The sequence below is a fragment of the Schistocerca gregaria genome, chromosome 5 (assembly GCF_023897955.1).
Source record: "Schistocerca gregaria isolate iqSchGreg1 chromosome 5, iqSchGreg1.2, whole genome shotgun sequence".
NCBI classification, from domain to species: Eukaryota; Metazoa; Arthropoda; class Insecta; order Orthoptera; family Acrididae; genus Schistocerca; species Schistocerca gregaria.
In genome coordinates, this window is record NC_064924.1 from 109,186,441 (window position 1) to 109,208,197 (window position 21,757).

Sequence of the window (21,757 nt, forward strand, 5' to 3'; positions counted from 1 at the left end):
CGTATGTAGCATGTGGACATTAAAGGTGAGAATGTGGGTCTCGCGGGAGGCATGCGCAAGATAATCCCTACAGTCGCACTATCCTCTGTGCCTTCGGTGGCTCAGATGGACACCGGCATGGTAGCTCAGCGTGTTCGGTCAAAGAGTTAGCCGCCCTCCGTATCTTACGGGTGACTTTGCCTCCCCTGCTGGAAGAAGTGCCATCGGTGATTCGAAGGGTTATGTGTCTCCTACATGATGGTGCTCCACCCCATTTCGCCATTAACGTCCAGACGCATCTCAATCGTATCTTCCCTGGTCGATGGATCGGACGAGGAGGTCCAGATGAATGGCCTGCTCGTTCACCGGATCTCAACCCGTGCGGTTTCTGGTTATGGGGCCATCTCAAAAGCATCGTGTATGCAGAACCTATTGCAGGTGTACGGACACTATAGCAGCGTGTTCACGCTCCCTTTGACATGGTTCGGATGCAGCCTGACCGATGTGAACATGTGATACAAAACATGCTACGGCGTGTACACGCATGCGTTGAGGCACATGGAAACCATTTTCAACACTCACTGTAACTCTGGCTGCATGGTACAGAGCGTATTAGATGGCAGTTTCTGTAACAGTGTATGACTGAATAAACGGTCTCTAGCACGTTCCGTGTCCCCTCATCAATCAATGTCTAGAGTTTGTACGCGGTGGAAAAAATCACCCCGTATAGTGCCGTAGCAGGGTGCCGACTATTCGCGCTAAAAAACAATAATGCAGTGTTGGTAAGGTGGGCACACTTACGCTCATTCTCTCGCGTTCTCTTCCGTTCTCTCTAGTGTGAACGCTTGTTCTCAGATACAAGCGAAAGGCAGTGAACCATGGCGATTTATTCGCAAATGTGCATTCGCTTGTGTTCGCATTCATTTAGGCAAGGGTAAAGAGGGCGTTACGTGACGTATTGCTCGAGAAACTAACTAGGAAACTTTTGCTGACGATCCAGAATGGAAGACAAATAGAGTGTACAGTATTCAAAGCAGGGTTAGCCTAGCATGAATTCATTGCGATACGGCATGAGTGTATCGATAAATAGGTCATTTCATCACGATTCCTTACTGTAGCTTGATTACATCTCGTCTTGAATGTACCACTAGGATTCTTCTTCATCTTATTATTATTATTATTATTATTATTATTATTATTATTATCATTCCTTTAAGAAGAAATATATTTTATTGCAACGATAAATTATAAATTTGTTTGCTGTGAAAGACGACCGCTTTAATGGTAGTGTCTTTCATAATCATGTACTCGTGTGCCATGCGCAAGCCTCTTGTTAACACAGAGACGATACGACCATGGCCAACTCAGCTGCAACATGGGCTGTTGTGGCTCTAGGCGTTTCAGTCCGGAACTGCGCTGCTGTTACGGTCGCAGGTTCGAATCCTGCCTCGGGCATGGGTGTGTGTGCTGTCCTTAGGTTAGTTAGGTTTAAGTTGTTCTAAGTTCTAGGGGACTGATGACCTCAGATGTTAAGTCCCATAGTGCTTAGAGCCATTTGAACCATTTTTTGAAGAGAAGGGAGGCAATTTCTATCAAGCAATAAAACACCTGATTTGGTATATGGAAGTTTCAGAAAAAGCAAAACTCCTTATGTATAAGAGTTATTCCTTCCCTATTGTCACCTATGGAGGAGAAACGTGGACAATGACAGAAAGGGACTGGAGCAGACTGCAAGCACGGAAAATGAGCTTTCTCAAACCAGTTAAGGGAAAGACAAGAATCGACATAGTAAAGAATGTAGATATTTAAAAAGGACCTTGAGCCGTGGCGCTCGTTACTGGCGCACCAGTCTCTTGGATGTCCATTATCGATTCTTCGATGTTTCTTATCTTTGCTTGCCTTGTTGTTTTCCGCATTCGCGGAGCGAGGGGCAGTTGACGCTTGCTCGGGCTACCTGCTGAGACGCCGCCAGGTACGAGGTGGGAAGCAACCACGTAAATGTGGAGTTGGTTGTACGCGGTCTGCCGATTCAGGATGGAGGATATGTGTTGGCTGCCTGCCTGTCTGCTCTCCTGATTTTGCTCGCCGTGTCTTACGACCGCCTAGCTTGGGTTGCTGCCTGGTGTATCCTACACGAGCCATACCGGACGTCCAGCATAAGTTAAGCAGCCTCGTGTTTCTTCTAAAGGAAAGGAGCAAATGTATAAGACCTTTTGTAACCAATTTTGGTGGAGTCTTAGGTGTGGCCTTAGCGTTTACACTACCTTTGGGGAGGGCTAATTCTTTTAAATTTAAATAGTTGGGGTTCCCTGTCTTTTATAATCTTTTGGGAGTGTTATTTGAATTTTCTCTTTGGGGTTCCTTCCTTGTGCTTGGTTAAATGTTTACTTGTATAGCGGGAAGTGACTCCTGGTTAATATTCGGGAGTCGGAGAAGGTGTTTGCTGTTACTGCCGCCTCCGGCATTCGTCTTTTCAAATTAAGTGTTGTCATCCCTTCGAGCGACCTGGTGTCACTCCTCGTTAATTAATGCTGGTTTATGTGGCCATTTGAATTAATATTTTGGAGCGCAGTATAGCATTAAAGCAACCTCATTGTATACCACCTTGTGCACCTTAATTTTCAGTGGCATAAGTAGCTCCACTACCGCTTTTACTGATGTGCTCCCTTCAAAATCGTGTCTTGTATAAGTTTGCCCCATGTGTGTCTGGGAACACAGAGATGAGCATTAGTGTGACTTCAGTGCTAGTCAGTTAATGGAATCTTCATTTTGACTTGGCTTCCACTGAAGTGTTTGAGTGGAGCATAGTCTTTGATTAGTTATTCATTTAATTAATGTTAAGTTTGTTTATTTAATGGGGAGCAAGACATTTAAAGACTGTTAGTATTAACTCCCCTAGCTGCTGAGTGTTGCTAATTCGTTCCAAATGGCCTACTACTTATTCAGTGGCAAGGCTGTTTATTAGTTTGTTACTGTGAGGTCAAATTCACGCTATTTATTTGTTGCCGAAATTGTTAAAGTGTCTGTGTCGTGATTCAATCACCAGCTACGTGTTTGAGCTAAATTAATACAAACCTTACATTGCCTCCTTAAAATTTGTTGCCAGCAGAAACCCTTAAGATAACTAAGTTTTGTCACTGCTTATGTCAACCTTTACTGGGAGCAATATTTCATGTAGTTAAATTTTATCTTAAAATGTGTATTTCTTTGATGTAATAAACGGTGGTAAAAGAAAAAAGCAAATGGGCCTGGCCCTTCCTATTGTGTCCGGTTTGTAACACGTATCAGAACTTAAACAAGAAAGTTTGAGAGAAGAAATCGAAAAAATGAGATTAAGGTGGTAAAGGCATGTTAAGCGGATGCGTGGCCAGACACTCCCCAAAATTATGGAAGAACTAAGGATGGATGGAAAAAGACCTAGGGGACGCCCAAGAACACGGTGGAAAACGGGAGTGATCATATCTGTGGAAAAGAGAGGTGTGACCCATCAGCAAGTGCAGGAAGAAAAGTGGTGGGAGGAGAGGACTCGTCAGCACCCAGACCCGGCAGTAGCTGGAGCGGGATCCGGATATAGGTCGATATGGTTCAAATGGCTCTGAGCACTATGCGACTTAACTTCTGAGGTCATTAGTCGCCTAGAACTTAGAACTAATTAAACCTAACTAACCTAAGGACATCACACACATCCATGCCCGAGGCAGTTATTCGAACCTGCGACCGTAGCGGTCGCTCGGCTCCAGACTGTAGCGCCTAGAACCGCGGCCACGCCGGCTGGCATAGATAGAAAGATACATAGTATTATGGCTAGTTTTGGTAGTTCATAGAGGAGGTATTAGTGCGTAACAGTATTCTGTATTGTTCTCGCTTGTAAAGACAGTGACCCTGAGCTTCTAGTCAGGGGTGTATGACGTCAGACTGTCCATATGGATAGCTTCCATTCCGCTAGGCAGCTAGTCTCTCGTAGTCGTCCGTGAAATCCCGCTTTTAATTCGCCTAATAGCTGGTTGCCCTGCTGTGACACAGGTAAGATAGATACATGACACAGGTAAGATAGATACATGACACAGGTAAGATAGATACATGACACAGGTAAGATAGATAGATTCCAATTGGTAACAGTGACAATCGTATTAACAGTGACAATTTTTTATCGTCAATCTCGGCCCTTATTTTTTAGCGCCCTCTCACTACAATATATTTTTCTTTTTTCTTGTTAGATGCAGGCACATTTTTAAACATGGGTCTGTAAACGCAAGTTTCACCTATCAGCAATTTTTCCAAATGAATGGAAGACATCTCTGTCGCCATGCTACTGAATTTGACAATATTCACTGAATAGTAAAATTTTTGACTAGGAGCGATGCAGTGGCGGTGGCAAGGGTGGGAGGGGGCTATAGCATCCCCTCCCCCCACCCAATGGAGTATCATATTACACTAGATAAAATGACTGTAGAAATCAGCGAATGTATTACTTCAACAGACCCAATCATTCTTTAATAGTTATGCGGCAATATAGGTTGAAATGTATTTCACACACACATTTTAACAAAAGAATAAGAGCGGCAAATAGATTACTATCTAAACCAATAAATATAATTTAACTTATAATGGGCGTCTTATTATATATTAATATACATTGGAGGAATATTAAAGCACGAGTACCACTGACGATAACCAAGAAGGCTAAATATGCACTTAAATTGCTGACCCCAGACAAAAACTTGGAGTTCGCCGGACATCTGGCTCAAATCGTATTATTTTCCCGGGAAGACACTTTCTGTAGACACGTTTTTACTCTGAACTCCAAAACAGTTATTAAAAACTACTTCAAGCAACATCAGATTTTACCAGTTTGTTGGCGGAGGACCCCAACTCTCCTTTTGTTAAGCGATATTCCATTCCACCAAACCCCCTCCCCCGCCATTAGTCCGTCTCCCCTTGACCGACTTCTAGAACCGCCCCTAGAGCGATGGGTATGGCTATGACCACTTAACGTTGCGTGTATATTTTAGACATTTCCTCGTAAATGGCCACAAAATGTGGTGACACTGTACATTATTTTCTACCATGCGGGTTGCGTCTGATGATACGGCTTTGGGCCGCGAAACCAGTTGCGTTTCAGCAATCAATTTTACCAGTTATCGGAATTCTTTCCAGCATCATCCCATTGCAATAGCTGAATACCGACACATCCCGAGTTACACGTGAAAACTCCTCTCTCTGTACGAAAGTGCGCGGAAGATCTCTTCTCTCATTGGCCAAATGACAGTAGCCAATCAGCTTCAAACCGGAAACTGTGAGAAAATTATGATTTTATCTCTTGCTTGTGATTCACATGTAGGCTTCACAATCTGATTCCCACACTTATTCTCAAATTCAATGATTCATACTTCACTTAGATACTGCATTCCTTACAGGATTCTCCCATCAACAAAATAAACGAAAATAATATCGTGTACTAAATAAAATTAGAATTGAACCCTAAAATTCAAATCACTACTTAAATTTTCAGTCTTTTCACCAAAATGTTGTTTGCTTCGTTATTTGGGGGTCACATATTTTGTTAACTCTCTTCCCTGACTTCTGAACAAATCATATTAACATGGCACGAAGTTATTTAAATCGTAAATCCTGTGTTTTAAGTAATTTTCGTGTATTGTTAAGTTCGTTAACATAAAAAGATTAAATTCATATTGTTGTTGACTATCATTTTTACAAAAGGTTATGGAATCTTTCACAACAATTGTCTTACTAAAATTGTGTTTAATAACCGATAGCAATGCATGTGGTATTCAACCACTGTTCAGTGCAAGCACACGGCTTTAGAGACCCAGTGAATCAAATTAGAACATAATTATGTTACTCTCAGCATGTGAAAGCGTTTTCTGGGGACTCATTGTGTGTGTGTCAAGGAAGTTCCCGTCAGATTCCATACGGGCGATGAATGTTACTAGAGCTCCCGGTTTGCCCATAAAAGTCTGTTCACGTTTAAAATCACATTTACTTTATGCCGTATGTGCTGTGTTGACTGTTTATCGTTCTGGTGAAAGTTCCTTGAGGTGGTCCCGTCCCATAGCAAAATCCCACATTAAAAAAGTAACAACGTTTTCTAACTGGATCTATCTCGGAAAGGACAACATAAAAATTTTGTAAGATAGTAACTGAAGTAATCGTGTGTTACTTCGAAAATCCTGCGTCGTTTTACTGTAGTGTTGAGTGCTTTTGAGCCAGCTCATATTAGCGGTTTAGTAACTAAGACTCAACACTATTTTTAACTTTTAAGATGTGGAGGACGTGGTGTAAATGTAATTTAATAAATAGCAGCCTGAAGCTGAATACTTCGGTTAAAAACCTGTAACGGAGCTATTTGTGCCTAAGAAGTAGCGTTATTAACAGCGACTGATTTCTGTTTTTACTTTTTGTCGGAATTAAGTTGTATGGTTGCGCCGGCACGGTGTCAATATGTCAGTTTTCTACAAAATAGCACCCGCTCACTAATCACATAACTTTTTAAAGCACTCTACACCACAGTCACTATATTGAATTGTTATTCCACACCGATCACAGTAAAAGTTCCGATATACGCGTGTTTTAAACAAGCAAATCGTAGCTTTACCGACCTTTTGCGCAGGATCAGCGGACTGCAACCTTAGCGCGTTGCCGACCCATGCCACGACGCAAGCTACTGTTGCTAGGAAACGTACGTCAGCCAGCGCCAAGACAGCACAGTGTTGCGACAGCACGGAACTCACCTGTAACACAAGCAGTCAACAGTCAGTCACACAAAGATAAGGAAACGAAAACACAATTTTACACTATTCCACGTCACTCTCCATACCGCTACTTATCCCCGATCTTTCACCAGCATGGAGGAAAATATCGGGAAAAACGGAAGTTTGATCCATTCTGGAATTTTACTGAACTCAGCGAAGCAAAATATTATTTCAGCTATTAATACAGTTACCACAATCACTCCTTTCCCCATATGTGCTTCCAATTTATGAAGCTTCATTTGAAACTTGTAGCTCTGCACACACAAGACATACATGCAATGTAAGTTTTACACACTTTCTTTGATTTCTCAAGACTAACTGCCTTACTGCAATATTCATTCGCGTTTTAGCGTTATACATCTGAGATAAAGGTGTGTCAAATGCGTTTACAGAGTGGAAAAAGTTCATCATTACACAATGAGGCAACGAAAGCCATGGGATACATCCTAATATCGTGCCGGACCTCCTTTCCCCTGGCTTAGGGAAGCAGCTCGACGTGGCGTGAACTCAGAAAGTCGTTGAAAGTACCCAGCACAAATTATGACCCATGTTGCCTCTATTGCCTTCCATAATTCCGAAATTGTTGCCGATGTAGAATTTTGTGCACGAACTAACCTGTCGATTATGTCGAACAAATGTTCGATGGGATTCATGTCGGACGATCTCGGTGGCCAAATTCGCTAGAATTGTTCAGAATGTTCTTCACACCAATCGCGAGCAACCATGAACGTGTGAAACGGCGCATTGTCATCCACGAAAATTCCATCATTGCTTGGGAACATGACGTCCATGAATGATTGCAAATGGTCTTCAAATAGCTGAACATCCAGAGCATCCAGTCCGTTCCATGTAAACACAGCCCACACCATTATGGAGCCACCACGAGCTTGCACAGTGCCTTCTACATCTACATCTACGTGATTACTCTGCTATTCACAATAAAGTGCCTGGCAGAGGGATCAATGAACCATCTTCATGCTGTCTCTCTACCGTTCCACTCTCGAACGGCACGCGGGAAAAACGAGCACTTAAATTTTCCTGTGCGAGCCCTGATTTCTATTATTTTATCGTGAAGATTATTTCTCCCTATGTAGGTGGGTGTCAACAGAATGTTTTCCTACCAGCCGCAGTGGCCGAGCGCTTCTAGGCGCTTCAGTCTGGAACCACGCGACCGCTACAGTCGCAGGTTCGAATCCTGCCTCGAGCATGGATGTGTGTGATGTCATTAGGTTAGTTAGGTTTAAGTAGTTCTAAGATCTAGGGAACTGTTGACCTCAGATGTTAAGTCCCTTAATGCTCAGAGCCAATGTTTTCGCAAGCGGAGGAGAAATTTCATGAGAAGATACCGTCGCAACGAAAAACGCCTTTGTTTTAATGATTGTCACTCCAATTCACGTATCATGTCTGCGACACTATCTTCCCTATTTCGCGATAATACAAAACGAGCTGCCCTCCTTTGTACTTTTTCCATGTCATCCGTCAGTCCCACCTGATGCGGATCCCACACCGCATAGCAATACTCCAGAATAGGGCGGACAAGCGTGGTGTAAGCAGTCTCTTTGGTAGATCTGTTGAACCTTCTAAGTGTTCTGCCAATGAATCGCAGTCTTTGGTTTGTTCTATCCACGATATTATCTATGTGATAGTTCCAATTTATGTTATTTGTAATTGTAATTCCTAAGTATTTAGTTGAATTTACAGCCCTCAGATTTGCGTGACTTATCGCGTAATCGAAATTTAGCTGATTTCTTTTCGTACTCATATGAATAACTTCACACTTTCCCTTATTCACGGTCAATTGCCATTTTTCGCACCATACAGATATCTTGTCTAAATCATTTTGCAAGTTTTGATCATGTGATGGCTTTACAAGACGGTAAATGACAACATCATCTGCAAACAATCTAAGTCGGCTACTCAGATTGTCTTCTATGTCGATAATATAGATCAGGAACAATAGAGGGCCTATAACAATTCCATGGGGATCGCGGGATATAACTTCTGTTTATTCGATGACTTTTCGTCTATTTCTACGAACTGTGACCTTTCTGACAGGAAATCACGAATCCAGTCGCACAACTGAGGCGACTCTCCGTAGGCACGCAGTTTGATTAGAAGACGCTTGTGAGGAACGGTGTCGAAAGCCTTATGGAAATCTAAAAATATGGAATCAATTTGATATCTCCTGTAGATAGCACTTATTACTTCATGAGTATAAAGAGCTACTTGTGTTTCACAAGAATCCGTGCTGGCCGGCCGAAGTGGCCGTTCGGTTCTAGGCGCTACAGTCTGGAGCCGCGCGACCGCTACGGTTGCAGGTTCGAATCCTGCCTCGGACATGGATTTGTGTGATGTCCTTAGATTAGTTACGTTTAAGTAGTTCTAAGTTCTAGGGAACTGATGACCTCAGAAGTTAAGTCCCATAGTGCTCAGAGTCATTTGAGCCAATCCGTGCTGACTATATGTCAACAAATCGTTAAACACTTGTTGAGAACTTGGTTGCATGGCTTCGTGAGGTCTGCCTAAGACTCGAACCCGACCATAATCTGTACTCAGCTGACCTGGTCTCGGTTTTCCAGCCATCCAGGGTCCAACCGACATGGTCACGAGCCAAGGGGAGGCGTCGCCGGCGATGTAGTGAGTGCTGTTATCAAAGGCACTCCCGTCAGTCGTCTGCTTTCATAGCCCATTAATGCCAAAATTCGCTGCCCTGTACTAACGAATATGTTCCTCGCATGTCCCACATTCATTTCTGCGGTTATGTCAAGCAGTGTTACTTGTCTGTTAGCACTTACATCTCGACGCACCAACACTGCTCTCTGTCGTTAAGTGAAGGCCGTCGGCCACTGCGTTGTTCATGGTGAGAAGTAATGGCTGAAATCTGGTATTTCCTCCACGCTCTTGACACTGTCGATCTGAGAATATTCAGTTCCCTAACGATTTGCGAAACGGAATGTCCCATGCTTTAGCTCCAACTACCATTCTGCACTCAAAGTCTGTTGATTCCCGTCGTGCGGCCATAATCACGTCGGAAACCTTTTGACATGGATCACTTGAGTACATATGACATCTCCCCCAATGCACTGCCCTTTTATATCTTGTGTACGCAATACTCCTGCCATTTGCATATTCCATGACTTTTGTCACCTCAGAGTACATTTTCTTGTACCTTTTCTCCCCCTCGGCGCATGGTCGGCACGGATTTGGCATGGTTAATTTTAAAGGGTGGCCTTTTCTGCCGCCGCCTCATTATCTCCCTGGGACAGAATACATGTATCCCAACTGTCTGAGTGTGATGTTATCCATGTGAAAGTGAGCGAAAGTTCCAAATGTTTATCAGCCATGTAACTGAGGCGAGACTTAAGTATCAGCCCGGTATTCACCTAGTGTGACGCGGAAAACCGCCTAAAAACCACACCCAGGCTGGCCGGCACACCGACCCTCGTCGTTAATCCGACCGTCGGATTCGATTAGGGGGCCGCACACCTCCTCGTCCCGGAAGTGGCGCTTTCACATGCACGGTTATCTGGGGATGAGGTTCATCCTTATACACTGATGATCTAAGACATAGCCACCACTGCCCATCGAGATTCTGAATAACGTCTGGTGGTGTTGCGGCCAATCACGCTGTAAGCAAAGTATGTGAGCAGAGCAGACACGAATGGGGAATCGCTTTAGTAGCGACAGGGACGGTAAACCCGGTAATCTGCTACTATAAGCGACTTTCACAGAGGGCAGAATGTTTTGACTCGGTGTCTGGGAATGAGCCTCTAGAATATGGCAAAACTGGTCAGCGGTTCGCGTGCTACAGTCATGAGCATCTTCGGGAAGAGGGTGAAGAACGAGTGTGAGGCGATCTGTTGGACGTCCGCAGCTCGTCACAGTGCGCCCCTGGTAGCTGAGTGATGCCGGCACGGTAGCTCAGCGTGTTCGGTTCAAATGGCTCTAAGCACTATGGGACTTAACATCCAAGGACATCAGTCCCCTAGACTTAGAACTACAGTCACTGAAACTTAGGAAAAGCTGAAGCAAGCAACAGTGTTTGGGTGGTAGAAGGACTTCAAAGAGGGCCGATTTGTCTGTGTCTGGAGTCAACATCAACACAGCTCCTGTGACTGTCCGGAAGGATCAGCCGATAACATTACGTGACTACAGTCAAATGCTGAGAATTTCATATGGCAGTGTCTTTACGGCTGTACATGATCACCTCCACATGGTGCCGCATTTCTGCTCGTTGGGTGCCACGTCTGTTGACTTCCGAACAAAAGGCCGTGCGAATGGAGACAAGCCGTGAGATGGCGCGTCTCTTTGTTGATGGATGGGATGTGCTTCTGGAGACGATTATCACCGTTGATGAGATATGACTGCATCACTATGATCCTGAAGGAAAGCGAGCCAGTGCAATGTGGAAATCGTCAGGTTCTCCGACAGCGAAATAGGCTGAAGTTGTTCCACCTGCAGGGAAAGTATTGGTGATCACATATTTTTACTGTCATGGAATGATTTACCAGCATGCAGTTCCCCATTAGCTTACTGTTACAACCGCATACTACACGTTATTATTGGCCAATCTGAGGAGAAAAATTGCCAGGAAATGGCCAAAATTTTTACGGAGAGGGTGGCGACTTCTTCGTGACAATGCGCGACCTCACGTCGCAAGTCAAATAGTGCAGTTTCTGGCTCAGTAAAACATTACCTGTGTACCCCATACACTTTGTAGCCCCGATGTTGCACCATGTTACTTTTTTTATTCCCATCACTAAAGACAAAGCTTCGGGGCATTCGAATTGAGAACTCTGAAGCAGTGTTGAAGATAAGTGTGGCGATTTTCATGAACCTGACAAAGAAAGGCCTGCACCAAGTTTTGATGGGTGGAAGATACGTTATAAGAAGTGCGTTCAAGTAGGAGGAAAGTACTTTGAAAAATATAATGTGATCACTGAAATGGAGTAATAAACATCTGTGAAAAAAAACCAGTCTCGGTCTTTGTTAATCCCCTCGAGTATGGGTATGTGTGTTGTCCTTAGCGTAAATTAGTTTAAGTTAGATTAAGTAGTGCGTAAGCCAATGGACCGATGACCTCAGCAGTTTGGTCCCATAGTCCTTACCACAAATTTCCAAATTTCTTTGTTAATCAGCCCTCCTATATTCATCGAAATTTAATTTCAATGAATGTATTACCAGGAACTGACAGAGAAGATGTATCTTACAAATAATACTGTACAACAAGTAAACACTTAAAATGCAAATTGTCTGCAGAGTTAATACTAGGGTCTTATTCATGTGTGATCCCACAAGTCGATGGAACTTACACTAAACCAACCCCGTGGAGCCCAGAGGCATCACCTCCCTGCTTCTGATTACAGCCGAGAGTGTGTTCCTGCCCAGAGGTTTGGCATGCACGATTTGAAATGAGCAAATCGACGTTCACCAGATTCCGCAGCACAAGTCTAGTCACTTCTCGTCGTTGCAAATACTGGTGTGCTGTGTAATCTGTCGACCCCCGCCAGCCTCCGTGCACCCTATAAATAAAGAATCGAATTCTCTTGTCTAAGACAGCTTCAAACATATTATTACTTTACAAATCAGTTAATGTGTTAAATAAAGGACACAAAACCATAATTACGTAGGTTTATTGCTTTCGGATTATTCACCAACAGATTAATAAAACAGCCAAAACCATACTGGTAACCAAAAATGTGATACCCCTATTATATGTACGTGTAAGATCTTTTTAGAAAACAGTGCACTCCTTATCTATCAGAGGGTAATATGGAAGCCATGAGTTAAAATGCCTCAAGATGTGTAAAACGTTTCTAACTTTTACACTTGGCTTATTGTATGGAACCTTTAACATAAGATTGTATCGCTGAGTACATTACAATAGCATTTTAAATTGCGAAATTAGGTCAAAAATTATGTGAATATATAACATCAAATACTGGTTGCCCCTGGAAACTGTTACTCGGGGAACTGAAGGGTTGGCCGTTTTAGGACTATAGGAATAGCGATGTTTGTAAAATATGGATCTCCTTTTAATAGGAGACTATTCTCTCTCCCTATCTCCGCTCTTAAGTTATTATTACTTTAGATCGCACACTGTCCTAATAATTCGTAATACAGTATTCGTTATTTCGCGCCATAGTATTTGCTCAGGATTTCTCTGTCGATTCAATATCCTTCCACTCGAAGATGTGGGTGATTGGGGTGAATGACACCCATCCTCCAACGGCTCCTTCTAGATCGCTGGAACATGCCACGGGGTACAGTTTTCACCGTGGGGACCAATCACTCCCCCCAACGGTACTAGGTGCCAGCTTTGTCGACTCATAGAACAACCTGACAAGACAGTAGCCATAGTTATCTTACAAGTGATAACATTCGTATGGTGAAGGTTAGCATTATACACAGAGATCGTGTTTATGAGAGAGACTTAATTCTTAAATTAACCAATAATAATTATAATCTTTAGAAAATCGTAGCACACTGTTCAAGACCCGTGACAAAAGTGCCAACAACTCGTCCCAATACTTGATTTTGTACTGCAGAAATTTGCTGAAGAATGGAGCTTCACTTTCGTCCAGCGTACATTGTTTGTTTACTCCTCTAGATTGCACGCGAACAGAACTAAACACAAACGGAGGTGTGGCAGTGAAGAAGGGAGAAGTGAGAGAGAATAGGAATAGAAGAAGTAACGAAAAATGAACGAACACAGTAAGAAGCTGCCTAAAGGAGGCAGTACGTGCGAAATGTGCGCGTATAACGAGGACGGCGCCCAGGTGCGCGGCGGCGATAGGACAAGGGCGCCGTACATCACCGGGACGGTGCACGCCAAGACCCAACCGCCATCGCTAATTAAGGACACTGCAGGAGGAGGAGATGCGAGTCCGTCGTTTAGCGGCAGCGGCCACTTACCACGGAAATCTCCGTGTGACCGGCGCCAAAAAAGGATTACAAATACCGTCCCACGTACACGGCTGTCTTGTTTACATAAATCTTCGCCACGTAAGTGTGCTTTGCATATATCTGTGTAGCTCTGGGCGAGGTGAAATTTATCACCGTCTTCTAGATAGAAACTGAACCGAAACCTCCGTGTCTGGTGGTGATTAGACTGGAAAGGAATTAGCATCTTCGGCAAATCACAGAAAATACTAATTAGGAAAAAAATCGCAACACCAAGACGGAGTTGTAAAATGAAAGTTGGTAGGCAGGTTTCTACATCCGTAAGATGGATGTCTCTTGAAATTTCGTGCATAATAGTGGTGTTAGAAGCTTTAAATACACGCTGTAACGGTCGAGAGCGTTGGTTACCTCTGAGATTGGATGTGGCGAGTGTATGCTATAATCCGTTCATCATAAGAATAAACCTGATGTAAACAACACAATCGCGATGACTGGTCAGAAGCCATAGCACAGGTACACTGACGTTGTTACGCTGTTGGAAGTAGGTCCTACTTATGTATTAGATATCTTGTTACTAAGTTACATTAAATGAAACTTTAAGACATTCAAATGTATTAACAGCCATCAAAGTTTTTCTTACTCACGCTTTAGCTACGTAGATTTTATTTCAAAAATCGTGTACAGCCACAGCCTCTGCAGCGTTGTGCTCTACTTGTCGTTCTGTTAATGCGCAGTATGAAAATGGCTGAGGCTGCTTTTTGTTCCGTAGTGAAACATGCGCGTGGAACACAGTTAAAATATGCCGAGAAATAGGCTGTTCTTAATGTTTTTCCACAAATTTACAGAGATAGTCGGCTTTGAGGTTTTCCCAGCGTTCTATACGCTTCAGTTTAAGAAGAAACCCGTATTGAACATGTAGCGTAATCGGTAGCAAAGTGGCCTGTGACTCTAATGCTATTATTCGTGCGCTGTTACGAATCTTTCCAACATCATTTTTTTTTCCTCGTTCAATTTGAAATACCGGAATCTGGTAATTACAAAACTCATCATCATTTTTTATGAATAATGCACGTCTTCTTGTTTCTAATTACATATTGGACGGAAAGTTCCTGTTTCCATTTCTAAATTCTTAATTATCGATGTTTATGAAAGACTGTTCATAAAACTTGTCTAAATTAAGAAAATATAACAATTTAATATTTTAAGGCACAAATGAAAAACCTAATCCTCTTTATGCCACAAGATTAGGTAAGCGTCTTAGAAACATGAAAATCGATCATTTTCACTGCATCGAGAACATCATACAAATGCTGCATTTTTACATTTGCTACTGTACCATTACAATACGAACACAACAGAACTTATCTGGAGCCAACCTGCGGGATCTGGCTCGAGAAGTGACAAGACTGTTAAGTTGCCAGACGTACGGGGACTAACGCACGCAGCTTTTTCACACGTCACTGCCGAACGCTGGCGGGATATAGAACGGCTTGTCATAAATGAAGGACAAATGCTGCGCCTGGTTGGCTTCGTAGATTGTGAAATCCTTCGATACTCTCTTACGTTACACAGCTTATGCAAAAAAATTACCCTGTGGTTAAATCAGGAATTTTGATCATTCTTTTTTAAATTGCAATAGTGCACGTCAACTAAAAACGACACCGCGTTGCGATTTTCGTCTAGCCGTCTGAGGAGCTTATTGTGAGAGATTTGTAGTGTATTATTTCAGTCCGCTTAAAAATTAAATGACATTCGAAGCTAAATTGCTCTTCTGCTCTTCTTTTTTTACGTGTGAACTGCAGTTGGCCACGTCACTGCAGGCTAGCTGTACAATCAGACCGGCCAGTGGTGTCTAAGTTAAATGCGCCGGTAAAGCTGTTGTGCCCTATTGTCGTGAAGTCGATGCGCGCGTAAAGCACAGCACAAAACGTATCCTTGTTATCGTACCTGACAGATCTCGAGACAGTTTGGCTGCAGTCCCACGTGAAACGGAAATCCAATGAGGTTCCAGCAAACGCGGAAGAATACATAGTGCAATGTTTACATCAGGTTTATTCTTACGACGAACGGATTATAGTCAACATTGCCTCAAGACGAAAAAGACGCAGTTAACAACACGTCACTGAATTTGAACTAGTTTGTGTAATAGGACTAGGAGAAGCTGGCTGTTCCCTCTGCGATAATGCACAGAGACTTGGCAGGAATTCAGCCACAGTGCATGAGTTCTGGGGGGTGGTGGTCTCGAGAATGTGCAGCTGTAAGAAGAGCGAGCTCCGGACGGCCACGTGACACTTCCCAGAGAAAAGAACATCGTGTTCGGTGTATGGCTCTGGCGCATCGTACTGCATCGGTAGCAGCAATCTGCGGAGCAGGTGGCACCACAGTGACACAATGAACTGTCACAAATCGGTTACTTCCAGATCAGCTTCGAGATACACGCCCTGTACCGTGCATTCCACTGAATCCAAACCACTGCCATTTACGTCTTCAGTGGTGTCAAGCGAGAACTCACTGGAGGACAGGGTGGAGGTCTATTGTGTTTTCTGATAAAGGATGGTTCTGGCTCGGTGCCAGAGATGGCCGTGTTTTGGCTGAGAGGAGCTCAGTTGAGGGCCTGCAACCAACCTCTCTGTGTACTAGACACATTGGACCTACACCTGGTGTTTTGGTCTGGGGTACGATTTCGTATAACATAGCAGCCCTCTCGTGGTTATCCCACGCACAGTGACTGCAAATTTGTACGTCAGTCTTGTGATCTTACCTGCTGTATTGCCATTCATAAACAACATTCCAAGAGCTGCTTTCCAACAGGACAATGTTCGCCCGCACACCGCTGTCGAAACCCAACAAGCTCCACACAGTGTCGATATGTTGCCTCGGCCTCATCGATCTCCAGATCTGGCTCCAATCGAGCACATACGGGACATCATAGGACGTCAACTCCAGCGTCATCTACAACCAGCACTAACCGTTCCGCTATTGACCAACCAAGTGCAACAGCATGGAACTGCATGTCACGAAATGACATCCGGCATCTAAATAACAAAACGCATGCTCGTTTGCACGTTAGCATTCAACATTTTGGCGGCTATAGAGGTTATTAATGTACAAACAATCCACATTTGCAGTGGCTTATTAACATGTGATCTTGCAACGTTAATCACTTACATATGTTACCTAAGGAAATGTATGTCAAAAATTTCTTCCGTCAGTGTACTCAACTTGTCATTAAATAATGATAAGATGAATGCTGAGCTGGTAATATGATTGATGAGCTGATAACTGAATATTGATTTTATTCATATTCCAGAGCCGCTTGAGAGATGACGATAAGATAGTATTGTTCCTTAGGGATAAGGATATTTTCCCCAATTTCTGCCGCTCAATATGTATTGAAATTAACAAGTTACAATTACAGCTCACATGGCGATATCCGTTAAAACGAAGCCTATTTCGCTAAAAATTTTGTGCAGCTGATCAACCTGCAAGGTGAAATTGCTACTACAAACTTCTCCAGTGGCTAATAAACCGTCAGTTCCTTCAGAACTTCGCGCAAAAAAGTACCCATTTAGTTCGGTCATGAAAAGTAGCTTCCGTTTCGTTGCTCGACTGTTTTCATCTGGACAGCAGTCGTCAATTAGAAGCCAGAAAGAGTAGTCAACTTTTAGTTGGAGTTCGAGGATGCAACATGCGCATCTGCATTTGGTTTGGTCTGCATCCAGGCCACATGGACCTATGGTTTAGGTGGCATGTTAATTGAAGTATTTCCTAAGTGCTGAATCCACAGAAGAATAAGAAAAGCGACTAACGCGGCTAGCAATTATTTATTATCCACAACTCACGATATTTAACCTATCAACTAAGCGATGGTAGCACGAATGAACGATCGTTGATGAGGATGGATACCACCAAAATTCATTTAACGGTCAGAATGGTCCATTGCCTTTGCGAGTCATGACCTGCCAGTCTCTCTCCCCCCTTCCCCCCTTCATTCTCGCTCGTACGTCTCTCTATCTTTCTTGGCGACAATGAATTTCTGTTATTCAATTATCTGGGCAATCTCTTACAGAATATTTCATGCCTTTATGTGTGAGATACACACTGGGGTCAGGGATTTTCTCTGCCTCGTGATGGCTGAGGCCGCGTGACCGCTTTGGTCGCAGGTTCGATGTGTGTGATGTCCTTAGGTTAGTTAGTTTTAAGTAGTTCTAAGTTCTAGGGGACTGATGACCATAGATGTTAAGTCCCATAGTGCTCAGAGCAATTTGAACCATTTGAGATACACACTCTCCGCCGACTCTGCATTGGCGTTACTAGTTTGTTTGTACTTCTACATTCGTATTTCTGTATTTGTATTGCTACATTTGAAGAACATAATACACACGGTGAATCGGAAAAATATCCGTGGCAATACTGCGAAAATAAAAAGTGTTTTTGATGTGCAGTTTCCACAGAACGGATTGGTAGACAGGGGCCCGAATTATTTGCTAATCAACAGATTGTAACACTATTTAGAAAATGTATCTTTTGTGCAAACATTCAGTTTTTAGATGGAAAATTAGGATGTCTGTGGTATTTGTTGCAGGATTCTAGAGCGCGTCGTTTACGAGGTATCGTATTTTGAAAATCTACCACACCGACACTTGGACAATAGCTGTGGTAGCACACACTGAAAAACAACACAAGTGCATACAGTAGTAATGTGGATTCTGAGCAGTAACGAGATAATTAACAATAATAGGTTATGTTCAAAATGACCACCTGTAGCGGCAATACACGCTCCAGGCTGGTATGGAACGAGTGCTGCATACGTATTAGTATTTCAGCGAAGATGTCCGAGAAGGCTGCAGTAATACGTCGGTGCACATCATCGGATGTAGTTTGTAAGTCCTTGTGGACAGCATCCTTCAGCTTTCGTCACAGAAGAAAAGTCTACAGGAGTAAAATCCGGGGAACGAGATCACCAGTGTATAGGTCTTCTACGTCCAACTCAACTATTTGGAAACAATTTGTGGAGACGTACTGCAGTACTTCGTGCTCTGTGGGCTGGGCAGTCATCACGCTGGTACCACAGGTTCCTCCTAGTCTATAGACGAACGCCTTCAAGCATCCGTGGAAGGTGGTCTGTTAGGACTTGTGGGCGTTCAGCGTTCCGTCTTTCAAAAACGGGCCTACGAGCTGATCTGCATCTACAATCACATCTACACAGATGTACGGTGCCTGGTGGACGGTACCCTGCTCTCCTACAAGTCATTGCCTTTCCTGTTCTAATCGCAAAAAGAGCGAGGGAAAAACGACTGTCAACATGCCTCCGTATAAGCCCTAATTTCTTATATCTTATCTTTTTGGTCCTTACGCGAATTGTATGTTGGCGGCATTAGAATCGTCCAATAGTTAACTTCGAATGCTGGATCTCTAAATTTGTGTTTCTCGAAAAGAAAGTCGTCTTAACGTCCAGGGATCAACATTTGAGTTTCCGAAGCACTCTCTTCGAACCTTCCTGTAACAAATCTACCAACCCGCCTCTGAATTGTTTCAATGTCTTTCTTCAATGCTATCTGGTGAAGCGTCCCCCCATGAACCATAGACCTTCCCCTTGGTGGGGAGGCTTGCGTGCCTCTGCGATACAGTTAGCCGTACCGTAGGTACAACCACAACGGAGGGGTATCTGTTGAGAGGCCACACAAACTTGTGGTTCCTGAAGAGGGGCAGCAGCCTTTTCAGTAGATGCAGGGGCAACAGTCTGGATGACTGACTGATCTGGCCTTGTAACACTAACCAAAACGGCCTTTCTGTGCTGGTACTGCGAACGGCTGAAAGCAAGGGGAAACAACGGCCGTAATTTTTCCCGAGGGCATGCAGCTCTACTGTATGGATAAATGATGATGGCATCCTCTTGGATAAAATATTACGGAAGTAAAATAGTCCCCCATTCGGATCTCCGGGCGGGGACTACTCAGGAGGACGTCGTTATCAGGAAAAAGAAAACTGGCGTTCTACGGAGCGGAGCGTGGAATGCCAGATCCCTTAATGGGGCAGGTAGGTTAGAACATTTAAAAAGGGAAATGGATAGGTTAAAGTTAGATATAGTGGGAATTAGTGAAGTTCGGTGGCAGGAGGAACAAGACTTTTGGTCAGGTGAATACAGGGTTATAAACACAAAATCAAATAGGGGTAATGCAGGAGTAGGTTTAATAATGAATAAAACAATAGGAATGCGGGTAAGCTACTACAAACAGCACAGTGAACACATTGTTGTGGCCAAGATACATAAGAAGCCCATGCCTACGACAGTAGTACAAGTCTATATGCCAACTAGCTCTGAAGATGACGAAGAAATTGAAGAAATGTATGATGAAATAATAGAAATTATTCAGATAGTGAAAGGAGACGAAAATTTAATAGTCATGGGTGACTGGAATTCGGTAGTAGGAAAATGGAGAGAAGGAAACGTAGTAGGTGAATATGGATTGGGGGTAAGAAATGAAAGACGAAGCCGCCTGGTGGAATTTTGCACAGAGCAAAACTTAATCATAGCTAACACTTGGTTCAAGAAACATAAAAGAAGGTTGTATACATGGGAGAAGCCTGGAGATACTAAAAGGTATCAGATAGATTATATAATGGTAAGACAGAGATTTTGGAACCAGGTTTTAAATTGTAAGACATTTCCAGGGGCAAATGTGGCCTCTGACAACAATCTATTGGTTATGAACTGTAGATTAAAACTGAAGAAACTGCAAAAAGGTGGGACTTTAAGGAGATAGGATCTGGATAAATTGACTAAACCAGAGGTTGTACAAGGTTTCAGGGAGGGCATAAGGTAACAAAGGGAACAATTGACAAGAATGGCGGAAAGAAATACAGTAGAAGAAGAATGGGTAGCTTTGAGGGATGAAGTAGTGAAGGCAGCAGAGGGTCAAGTAAATAAAAAGACGAGGGATAGTAGAAATCCTTGGGTGAGAGAAGAAATATTGAATTTAATTGACGAAAGGAGAAAATATAAAAATGCAGTAAATGAAACAGGCAATGAGATCGACAGGAAGTGCAAAAAGGCTAAGCAGGCATGGCTAGAGGACAAATGTAAAGATGTAGAGGCTTATCTCGCTAGGGGTAAGACAGATACTGCCTACAGGAAAATTAAAGAGACCTTTGGAGAAAAGAGAACCACTTGTATGAATATCAAGAGCTCGGATGAGAACCCAGTTCTAAGCGAAGAAGGGAAAGCAGAAAGGTGGAAGAAGAGTATAGAGGGTCTATACAAGTGCGATATACTTGAGGGCAATGTTATAGAAATGGAAGAGGATGTAGATGTAGATGAAATGGGAGATATGATACTGGGCGAAGAGTTTGATAGATCACTGATGATGATGATGTCATGTGAATAGGGCCTCCCGTCGGGTAGACCGTTCGCCTGGTGCAAGTCTTTCGATTTGACGCCACTTCAGCGCCTTGCGCGTCGGTGGGGATGAAATGATGATGATAGACAGTCTGTCGCGCTGACCACTCAGCTACCGGGGGCGGACGATAGATCACTGAAAGACCTAATTCGAAACAAGGCCCCGGGAGTAGACAACATTCCATCAGAACTACTGACAGCCTCGGGAGAGCCAGTCCTGACAAAACTCTACCATCTGTTGAGCAAAATGTATGAGACATGTGAAATACCCCCAGACTTCAAGAAGAATATAGTAATTCCAGTCCCAAAGAAAGCAGGCGTTGAGAGATGTGAAAATTACCGAGCTATCAGTTTAATAAGTCACGGCTGCAAAATACTAACGCGAATTCTTTACAGACGAATGGAAAAACTGGTAGAAGCCGACCTTGGGGAATATCAGTTTGGATACCGTAGAAATATGGGAACACGTGAAGCAATATTGACCCTACGACTTACCTTAGAAGTAAGATTAAGGAAAGGCAAACCTACGTTTCTAGCATTCGTAGACTTAGAGAAAGCTTTTGACAATGTTGATTGGAATACTCTCTTTCAAATTCTGAAGGTGGCAGGAGTAAAATACAGGGAGCGAAAGGCTATTTACAATTTGAACAGAAACCAGATGGCAGTTATAAGAGTCGAGGGACATGAAAGGGAAGCAGTGGTT

The 21,757-nt window shown here is 43.3% G+C and overlaps 1 protein-coding gene across 1 annotated transcript in view; it reads right to left on the bottom strand.

Annotated features, from left to right (window-relative positions):
• LOC126273248 (protein Wnt-1-like) overlaps nucleotides 1–21,757 on the bottom strand; it is an 873,380-nt gene that overhangs the window by 351,351 nt on the left and 500,272 nt on the right. The gene's annotated exons all lie outside the window — the stretch shown is intronic.